Genomic DNA, 10347 nt, shown 5'->3' on the forward strand with positions numbered 1-10347 from the left:
CAATAGGTATTTGCTGCCTTTGCAAAAATTCAGAGGCACCACATGGTATATTTCATCCCATAAGCAACTTACAAGTATTTCCGTGTAAAGCCACTCACCTAAACATTGCACATTCTCTTATCTACATAGACATTCTCAGACCTGATTTTAAAGTAAACAGAAACCAACTGACTACAACTGTATCCTCCTGAAGGAGATTGTGGCATGACCTCAAAGGAAGACAGCTGAAAGGTTTGTTGTGATCTGGTAGGCTACCCGTACGGCAGAGATGGCAAGTGCAGCAGGAAAGCAGAAGAAGTAGCAGTGTTTAACTTGCAAACTCCCTCCCTCAGAAAAAAAACCTTCACATCCTACAGCATTTGCACAGCCCGGTACACAGATCCTTTCATATATGTGTGTGCCACGAATCACAGACCCATAGAATGTTTGTGTTGGAAGGGCACCCTGCGCCAGAGCCTCAGCACCCTCACAGGGAAGAACTTCTTGTTTCACGAAGTACAAGCAACCCTCAAGAAAACACACATCAAGCACACTATATACTCGAAGGTGGCAAGCTAAACACATGGAAACTAAATGCAGTTAAGAGCGATACTTCTGAACTTTTATGCTCGGTTTCACACGATAAAACATTTGCTGGGAAAAAGCCCCGACAAAACGCACCTCAGGACAAATATGACAGCACCCTTCAGGAAAGCCTTTACGTATGCGTTACAAGAAACTGCAATCTTCAGCTTTCCTTATTCAAACCGCCCCGTTCAGTTTCCACCAGCGTCAACCAGCGAAAAACACCACACGACCCGCAGAACCCGAACTCGCGGGGCTGTTACAAGCCCAGGCTCCACGCAGCCCCCTCGGCAGGACGGGCCGGCGGTCGGGAAGAGAACAGCCACTGAGGTGAACCAACTCAAAGCAACACCTCCCTGAGCACCAAAGCCGCGTTCTCCCGGCCTGACCCCCCCCAACACACACACCGGGGACAGCACATCCTCTCCACGAAGCCGCTCTCACCCACCGCCCCAAGCGCTTCCTACCTGCGGCGGAGCGGAGCCGTCTCGCCGAGGGCCCGATGTGGCAGCAGCGCTGTCGCCCCCCCAGGCCCGCCACCCTCCCGTTCCTGTCAGACTGCGCCTTCCCGCGCGCGCCAGCGGCCTCCTCACAGGGCCCTTGCACCTTCCCAGCCGCTGTATCCCTGCGCCGCGCCGAAACCGGGCACTGCCAGCGTGCAGGCGGCTGCGAACGCACCGTCACCGTCGTCACCGTCATCACCGTCACCTGCTGACAGCCGGCATGGCTCAGGGAGACACACACCGAGCCCGCCAGCCCGGCCGGGAGAGGAGCCCCGCGGCCACCGGACTCTTTCGGCTTGAAGTGGCGGAAGGAGAAAAAAACTAAAGGAGAAAACACGAAGAGGACGGAAAGGGTTTCGAAAAGGCGCGCGCGGGTCCGCGATTGGCGAGAGGCGGTCACGTGAGTGCGCGGCGAAGCCAATGGGGAGCGCGGAGGCGGTTTGATTTCAAATGGAGGCGCCCGGCTGAGGTAACGCCCCGGAGCCGTTCCCGCCTCAGGGAGGCCTCTGCGCTGCCCCTTCCGCCTCTGCCTCCTCCTCCTCGACCCTCTCAATAGCGGCCCTCGGACCAACGGAGGGCCACGGTGATCGTCCCCGTCCAGCCCCACGGGCTCAGGCTTGAGCTTGTACCCGGGCGAGTTTTGTCAGCGCTTCTGTGAGGGGAAAGGGTTCACAACGGGACTTAGCCGCGTCCCAGATGCTCACTTCTGTAGCTACTAAGTTGATTGAGAAAAGTAACCACAAAAATAAGGGGTTCTAAAGGAGGTATAAAAAATAATTGAGGAAGGGGGGAGGGGAGGGAGGAGAGAAAGCTGCAGTAAAAATTAGATTAAACAATTAAACTTGTATTTTAGGTCAATCTTATTCAGTCATTTAGTTACCTTCATTTAGCTGCAAAAACTGATTCCCATCTCTGCTCCCTGACAGGAACTGATCCCTAAAGCTCGAATCTGAGCCTCTGTAAGACAAATAGCAACAATCACGATGAATGCTGTTAGTGCTGCTGTGTATTTGAAAACAGAAATAGGGGGGACACCAAACCAAAACCCCCACAAACAAACACCAAACCACCAAACAATTGGCAAGTAAAGAGAGTTCAGCTGAATGATACAGAGGAAAAGCTGGTCCTGACCAAATCCAGTATCGCTGCCATCATTACCTTTGATGAAGATTATGTATTTGATGCTGCACCATAGGTTTGTATGAACTTAAGAATTAACATCTAATTGATGTGATTAAAATTAATCACATCAATTAATTAAATTGTTGTATTTAATTAATTGATTAATAAAAATTAAATAATAGGTATTAAAAAGGAGAGGAAGCCCTCATTTGAAAATAGCCAAGGACAGGAAGGTCCCTTTGAGCCCTTTGTAATCTCAGATCAGACACATTTTTCAGGCTGAAAAGGCTCTCAACTATAGCCTTTCCTTTTAAAAATGGTGTCTTTTTAAAGTGCTTTTATAAACCTGTGCAGAAAAATGCAGGTTACACTGAGACAATGGACCTGCCGTCATTAAGTCAGTTCTTCCTGTAGCTTGAACTTTTGCAGCACTGGTCTGAAATCACCAGACACAGGCCCCAATGTTTAATTCTCCTCTATGCGATGCACAGTATTAAGTTTTAAAACCAAGCTACCTGTTTGCTTGCTCATTCTTTTTGGTGTCCAAAAGAGTCACAAAACCTTTTGGACTTCTAGAAAAGAGATCGGAAGGGGATGGGTTTGCCTCCAGGAAACAGAATTCCTTAAATCTTAGCAAGCAGTTCTTCCCTGTGAGGGTGGTGAGGAGCTGGCCCAGGGTGCCCAGAGAAGCTGTGGCTGCCCCATCCCTGGCAGTGTTCAAGGCCAGGTTGGACACAGGGGCTTGGAGCAAGCTGCTCCAGTGGAAGGGGTCCCTGCCCATGGCAGGGGTTGGAGCTGGATGAGCTTTAAGGTCCCTTCCAACACAAACCAGGTTGGGATTCTGTGACTGTAGAAAAGTGCTTGGAACCCACAGGAACAGAGATTTGTCAGGCAGCACTTGGAAGTTTGGGAGACTTAGTGCTCTTCTCCCCCGTGACAGGCCAGTGCTGAATGGGACAGGAAGCAAGACTGCATCAGTTTGCTCAGACCATCTGAAACCTCACTTTCAGCCATGGTTCTACAAAAATCTAAGCCAAGTTAAATTCTGTTTGAGCACTTAAAATGAGCACAAACCCAAAGTACTTCCAGAAATTCTGAATAATTTGGGGGAAAAGAGGAGAGCAATTTACTCATACAGATTATTTTTAAAATACACCCTGCATAACATACATAAGTTTGAACTTCTGATATTTCCCCCTTCTATTTTCTTACTACCAAACATAAACTAACGCTTAAACCTGGTTTTTACCTTTTAAGATGACGACAGGAAGAACATCCTGAAGGAGCAGCATGGGTTCCAACTTGCACAGTGGTTTCAATGCGTGCCATATTATCAAAAACATATAAAACTAAAACATTTCAGTTACCAGATGCCTTCCATAAGCAAACCTTATTTTTACCGTAACTTTGATCAATTCCTTCCTTTCTACCCCAATATCACACTTTTACAGTTCCCCTCTCCTACATGGGTGGGGAAACTCTGAGAGAAGATAAACAGGTTGTTGAGTGATGCCTGATTTTTCATGTGTATAATAAAATGTATTATGAGATCTGGAATCTGGCGACCTTAATTCCATGTTAAAGTTCTATGCATGCATGGGGATACAAAGGGAGAAAAGGCCTTTTACAAGGTCATCCAGTCTTTTGTGCTTCAGGGGATAAAATCCTGCTATTCAGATCTTTCACAAAGCAGAACTCCTTTTGATATTACTATTTTATTTCATTATCTAATTTGCCTCCAGTACTATTTTATGTGGTGTGATGACTTTAGGGTACTTCAGATGTGATAGTCAGATGTAAGCAGCTTTTAAATGCTATTTTTTCCTCTGAATAGAATTACTCTGAAGTTTATTTGATAAGCTTTGGTGGGGTTTTAATTTAGTTCAGTGTATTAAGTTATGACCTTATTATTATACCTTCAGCTTGTCACAATAGTTTTATGCTACTGGACTGGTTTGGCTTGGAAAGGACCTTAAAGCTCATCCAGTTCCAACCCCTGCCACGGGCAGGGACACCTTCCACTGGAGCAGCTTGCTCCAAGCCCCTGTGTCCAACCTGGCCTTGAACACTGCCAGGGATGGGGCAGCCACAGCTTCTCTGGGCACCCTGTGCCAGCGCCTCAGCACCCTCACAGGGAAGATCAAAGCAAAATCCATACAAAATCTGAATTCAGCCACTGGGTATCATTGCCAGTAAATAGATGTTAAAGTCAAACCCTTCCTGTGGGCCTTTACAAGGGCAGTTCTACTGAACAATGTGTCTAAAAGAGTTTATACTAGTAAAACTCTTTGAAACCCTAATTTATTAGTCTCTATGAGCCCACAGCTGATCAAACTGAGCAGGACAGCAAAAAAACAGTTGTCATGTTGACAAGGGCTTTGGTGATTTAAAATAATAAGTAATAATTCTTCAGTATTACAATAATTGTATTTTATGGCATGACAGAGTGGTTTATCAGCACACTTAGCACAGAGAATCCTGTCCCATCTTTAGTGATAAACTTCCCTGTGAACACAGCAATACTTACAGGAAAACACAAGTTCAAATAAAGGTTTCCAGCCTGCCTTTAAATCTGTCTCCAAGAGCGGCATATATACAAATATTTGCAAAAGTAGATCTATAGGAGCAGGGGAAAAAATTACATTTTCTTCAAGGTTTATAGTTCCTGTTAGGTTCATTTGTATCTGGGAACATTTAGGAGTACAAACTGAGAAATACATCTGCATACACGCTGAAGTAAACCTGCCAACTTTCCAAAAGGTGTGGAAAAATAGTTTATTGTAAATCAGTCCTTGCATCTCCTTGCTAGTTTTTTAGATAGTTTCAACTTCTTTGAGCAATCAGAAGGCACTTAGGAAGAAATCTCCTTCACTGAGATCCAGCAGTATGGGTCTGTGAGGATTTAATGATCAGGCTCATCACTGAAAGAAGTAGCCCAATAACAGAAAAGGCCTCTAAACACTGAAGTGTGTCTTGAGCACAAGAACAAGAAGACAGTAAAGAGAATTAGAAAAAATAACATCTTAATTCCTTGTGTGAAGATCCTTATGGGAGGACATTCGTTCTGTGTTCTGAAGAGGTGGTTTGGAAGCACTTAAATGAATGAAGCATATTTCATAGATTCGTGTCACTACTGATTTTTAACTGAAATTCTAAGAAAACACAAACTCCAACGAAAGCTTTTACTAGATTAGGGTGTTTATAAAGTATAAAGGCATTAGGTAAATGAGGCACTAAATTCAGGCAGCAGCTTAAGAATTAGTGACCAGTGACAACTCACATCTTTTGTTCAATGTTAATAAATAACTGAGCGTGACATCCACTGGCACAACTTCTAATGGAAACAGGTGAAGGAGAAAACATTAGTATTTGTGACAAGAACTTCCCTGGCAAAGTCTGAACTTGATGAATAATTCAGTAATTCTCCTACTCTGTGCAAAGTAGCACTGAAAACGTATAAAAGTCATTAGAAGAAAGCTTTTTGAAACTATCCAAATTACAACATAATCCTTTAATACCTAAGATGAACATTCACAGTGAAGTTCAATTGCTTGAGAAATTCTCAGACACATTGAACAACAAGTTCTGTATTAGGAAAGCAAAGCTTAGACTTCACATATATGCCCTATACAGAACAAACAACTGTGATCCTGAGTAGTTGATAATGTTTGAATAACCTATTAAAACTGTTTCATGAACAGTTTACAATGAAAGTGTCTTTTCTAAAAGCTGAGTTGCTAAAAACATAACCATCTCCAGCATCACAAGATAAACTCCATGAAGAATCACAAGGTGTTTATGAGATTTCTGTGTTTAGAAGTAGAGAAATAATGTGCACATCCTCATCAGGTGAGCCAAGAAAAATTCATCACTGGAGAAGTGCACAATGATAAAAGTTAGTGCTTAAATGTCATTAAATGGAATCTGTATACGTAAATAAGATTGCAAATGATACTGGGTTCATACGTTCTGTATAGTTGTATTATTTCTGTACTTCAGTGAAGGCTTATGATCTTTGTTACAGATTTGTCATTAAAATGGGACATAGCAGGGAACAGAGGAAATTGCTGTGAATAAAACACTTCTACTTAATCTTAATTATACCGTCATGTCATTAGGAGATGTTAGAGGTAAATATGAAAACTTTATCATCAATACAGCACTTAAACAACCCCATGTAAGCTGCTTTAAGAAGGTGAGGATCAGGAGATCTCAAGTCTTTCTACAGCTTTGGTTTTGATGTTAATAAAACCACTATGATTGGCAGCACATTAACAAAGATGCTTTTAAGTGTTGATCTTCAACACAGGAAGAGACCAACAGAAGTGTCCTGAAACGAACACAGGAATAAAGTCATTCTTTGTCTCATTGTTTGTAATCCCCATTATTTATCTTGAATAAGCTAAACACTCTACACCATTTTACTACACTGCTAGACAGAACCTTACACTAGAAATTTTGCAGAGGCATAGTAATAATTATGATTATTAACAGTTATTTAAGTTAACCAATGGATAAATAAGAACAGATTAATACTTGACAGTCTCTATTTCCTCAAACCTGCCTGTCCTCACACACAGTTAACTTCCAGTGGGGTCACAAGCTGCTAAAATTATATGATCCCATCACACAAAATATCAGCTCATCTGGAATTCTTAAAGAAAATTAATAGCTTTTACATGTAAAGAAAGAGATTGCTCTTAACTCGTTACTGTTTAGTGACACAGAAGAAATAGCAGCATTGTCCTGAATGCTGATTTCCTAAAGGCTCTGTATTTCAGAGGCAAATTCTTCATTAGTAAACCTATATTTTTGATGAAGCAACATCCCTTCAGGATGCACATACCTTTCTGTCCTTGGAAAGCAACACTTAATTTACCATTAGTAAACATGTTGCTACAGTTGGTACATGTTGCTACAGTTACTCCTAGATTGAAAGTAGTGTGATTACCAGGAGCACACACTTAAATGTTGGAACGGGGCACAGGAAGAACATACAAATTAAGAGTTCTTCCAAACGAGTTTGGGAAAACTAATCAGAAAATTATCTACACTGCAGAGGTACATCCCCAGTTTTGGGCATCAGGTGCACCAGATGGAACAGGCCTAAAGAGGTTCAATGGTTCTACGCATAAATATTGCTTCGTTAAATCGACCCTGACAAATATCTTGCAACCTTTTAAAATCTCAGTGATACCAGCTCAACATCAGGATTCTAATCTTTCATCAGAGTTACTCCCAATTCACGTAAATCTCTCCTGACTGTTGTTACAACAGTGGGCAACCTCAGTTATTTCTGGCACGAGGTCCAATATAAAGCCTGTTGAAATTAATGAAGAAATGGTTAGCAAAAGTGAGCTTTTAATTAATGATGGGGGACACAGCAGAAGTTAAATTACTATTTTTATCTCAGAATCATAGAATAATTCAATAGATTATTGGAATGGTTTGCTTTGGAAGAGACCTCATCCAGCTCTAACCCTCTGCCACAGAAAAGGACCCCTTCCACTAGAGCAGCTTGCTCCAAGCCCCTGTGTCCAGCCTGGCCTTGAACACTGCCAGGGATGGGGCAGCCCCAGCTTTTCCGAGCAACTTGTGCCAGTGCCTCAGCACCCTGTGTTATTCACACTGAATAACAGTTGTTGAGATATTGCAGGGTCTGAATTGTCAGATTTAATACCCTAAAGTGAAAGCTGCAATGGGCCTAGTCATATCAAAACTCTGTATTGCCAGCTCCTGCTTACTCATACAGTTTGGGAAGAGCTGGCATCCAATTACTATGACGAGTTTACATGCACAACACTTCAGTTCCCACATGAATCACAATATTACTTCCAAACAGCTGCAGATGAGAACTGAAAAAGTACTTATCTCAATAATGAATTTCAACTCTTTTAGGGTAATTTAAATGAACACGCAGTACAGGAATGAAATGAAAAGACTTAAAGAAAGTAATACAGTTTGAGAATCAAAAGGAAGCTTTGTTCTTGCATCAGAATGTATTAGATCTTGCAATTTGCATATACAAATAATTCAGCAACATTCACCGGCATTATAAACACAGCAAGATCAAATTATAAATGTAATAAAAGAAAATAATAATAGCTGAAACTGTATAATACATACATATATTATAAAGATTTGACAAATTAAATACAATTTGGTTATACAGAAAAAGTTGCAATAACTTTACATTAAAAATGGCACTCGGGAAATGAAAACAGTTCAAAATGCTGAACACGGGTGGTCAGGCTCCTTTGAAAAGTTTAAAAAACTGATACATAAAAATACCCTAAAAAACACTGCTAATTACAGTATGCATTCTTCATTTAGGCCCAATTCAGCAAAGCACTTAAGGGATTGCTTCAGGAACAAAGAACCAAGGGTACTTCAATGTTTTGTGGAATAGAGACTTTGGAAAGCCAATGCTTAAATGCTTAGGTGAACTGGAACCTATCTTAACACATGAAAACAGTCGAGTCACACAGTGACCAAAACCACAGACCGATCAGAATGTACAACTTCTAATCAGCTATTTGGCATTTTAAAGTAATTCCATGCAACAGAGGAAAAATGAAAAAATTAATCTATATCTATGCCAAGATAGAGCTTCCCAGTTACTCGCCTGCTGCAACAAGCAGCCAACTGGCTAAACAAAGGAACTGGAAAGCAAGCTTTTCAAACTATATATATATATATATATATATAAAAAAGTCATTATGTAGCTCTATTTATGACTTCTGAAATATATTATAGGTATTTTTGTTTCCTCCTACATATCTTAATATAGTTAGCAACTAAAATCTGAGTACCCATGTAGCATTTGACATTGCAGCCTAACTCCGTCCAACTTACTACTTGCTGTAACTACAAATTGCTGCCTGGGTCCTGCAGAATGACCCCTGGTAGTAAACCTGGTGAGCAGTGGGGGTTCTGCTGCAGCTCCTCGTGCTCTCCAGGGGCCATAGCTCCCAGATAACATCACTCCACAGTGCCATCACACTGAGGTTTGCTTCATGAGGCAGCTTTTACTCCAAGCTTTTAAGTAGGAGACCCCAAAAGATGCTTAATAGACACATTGTTTATCAAATGTAGGCTAAATGTATGGGAAGATCCTGGCACTGGGATTTAATGGGACCATAAAATACACTTATTTGGAAAGCATAGAATCATAGACTCATAGACTGGTTTGGGTTGGAAGGGACCTCAAAGCTCATCCAGCCCCAACCCCTTACACCGGCAGGGACACCTTCCACTAGAGCAGCTTGCTCCAAGCCCCTGTGTCCAACCTGGCCTTGAACACTGCCAGGGATGGGGCAGCCACAGCTTCTCTGGGCACCCTGGGCCAGCGCCTCAGCACCCTCACAGGGAAGAGCTTCTGCCTAAGAGCTCATCTCAATCTTCCTTCTGGCAGGTTAAAGCCATTCCCGTTGTCCTGTCCCTACAGGACCTCAAAGAGGTCCCTCTCCAGGTTTTCTGTAGGCCCCTTTAGATACTGGAGTTGCTGGACATTTCTTTGTGTTATTTTCCATCATCATTTAACCTCTCCGAATCTCCCTGTGCTACAAATGATCATACTGAAAACCCCACTGGGTTGGTTTCCATACTGAATTTATTCGATGGCTTTTTAAAACTGGATAAAATTTCAGCAAGCAGTAGTATTGTAAACTTACTCAGCATTCGTATTCATGACTCAACACTCTGTGGCTTGAGTGTATCTTTTCATGGCAATTCGAAGGTTTAGTCTTTAAACAATCTTTTTTAAGTGCATAATTTACTGTACAAATAAATACAGAAGTGCATCAATGGGAAGACAAAAAGCAATAAATGGCAGTGTTCGGAACAGTGGGCTTAGGACTTTCTAAACTGCATCTTTTCCATTCAGGATGAAATGCAAGGAGAGGGATGCACACATTCCTGATTCCTTTCATTGATCTGGAGTACAGTGCTATTTGTTAGTGGAAATGAAGAATGGCCATGCGATAAAATAGTGCAAGAACAACAGTGGAATGACCAATGTAAGTTGCTTACTTTAAATAAGGCTTTTATGTTTGCATTGAAAGAAACCCCAATCAACAGGACAAGACAGAGCTATTGCATATTAGTTATGTAATTAAAGTACATAGTCACATACTTTGTGCTCATTAGTTCATATATG

This window comes from Psittacula echo, assembly GCF_963264785.1.
Source record: "Psittacula echo genome assembly, chromosome: 6".
Classification (NCBI taxonomy): Eukaryota; Metazoa; Chordata; class Aves; order Psittaciformes; family Psittacidae; genus Psittacula; species Psittacula echo.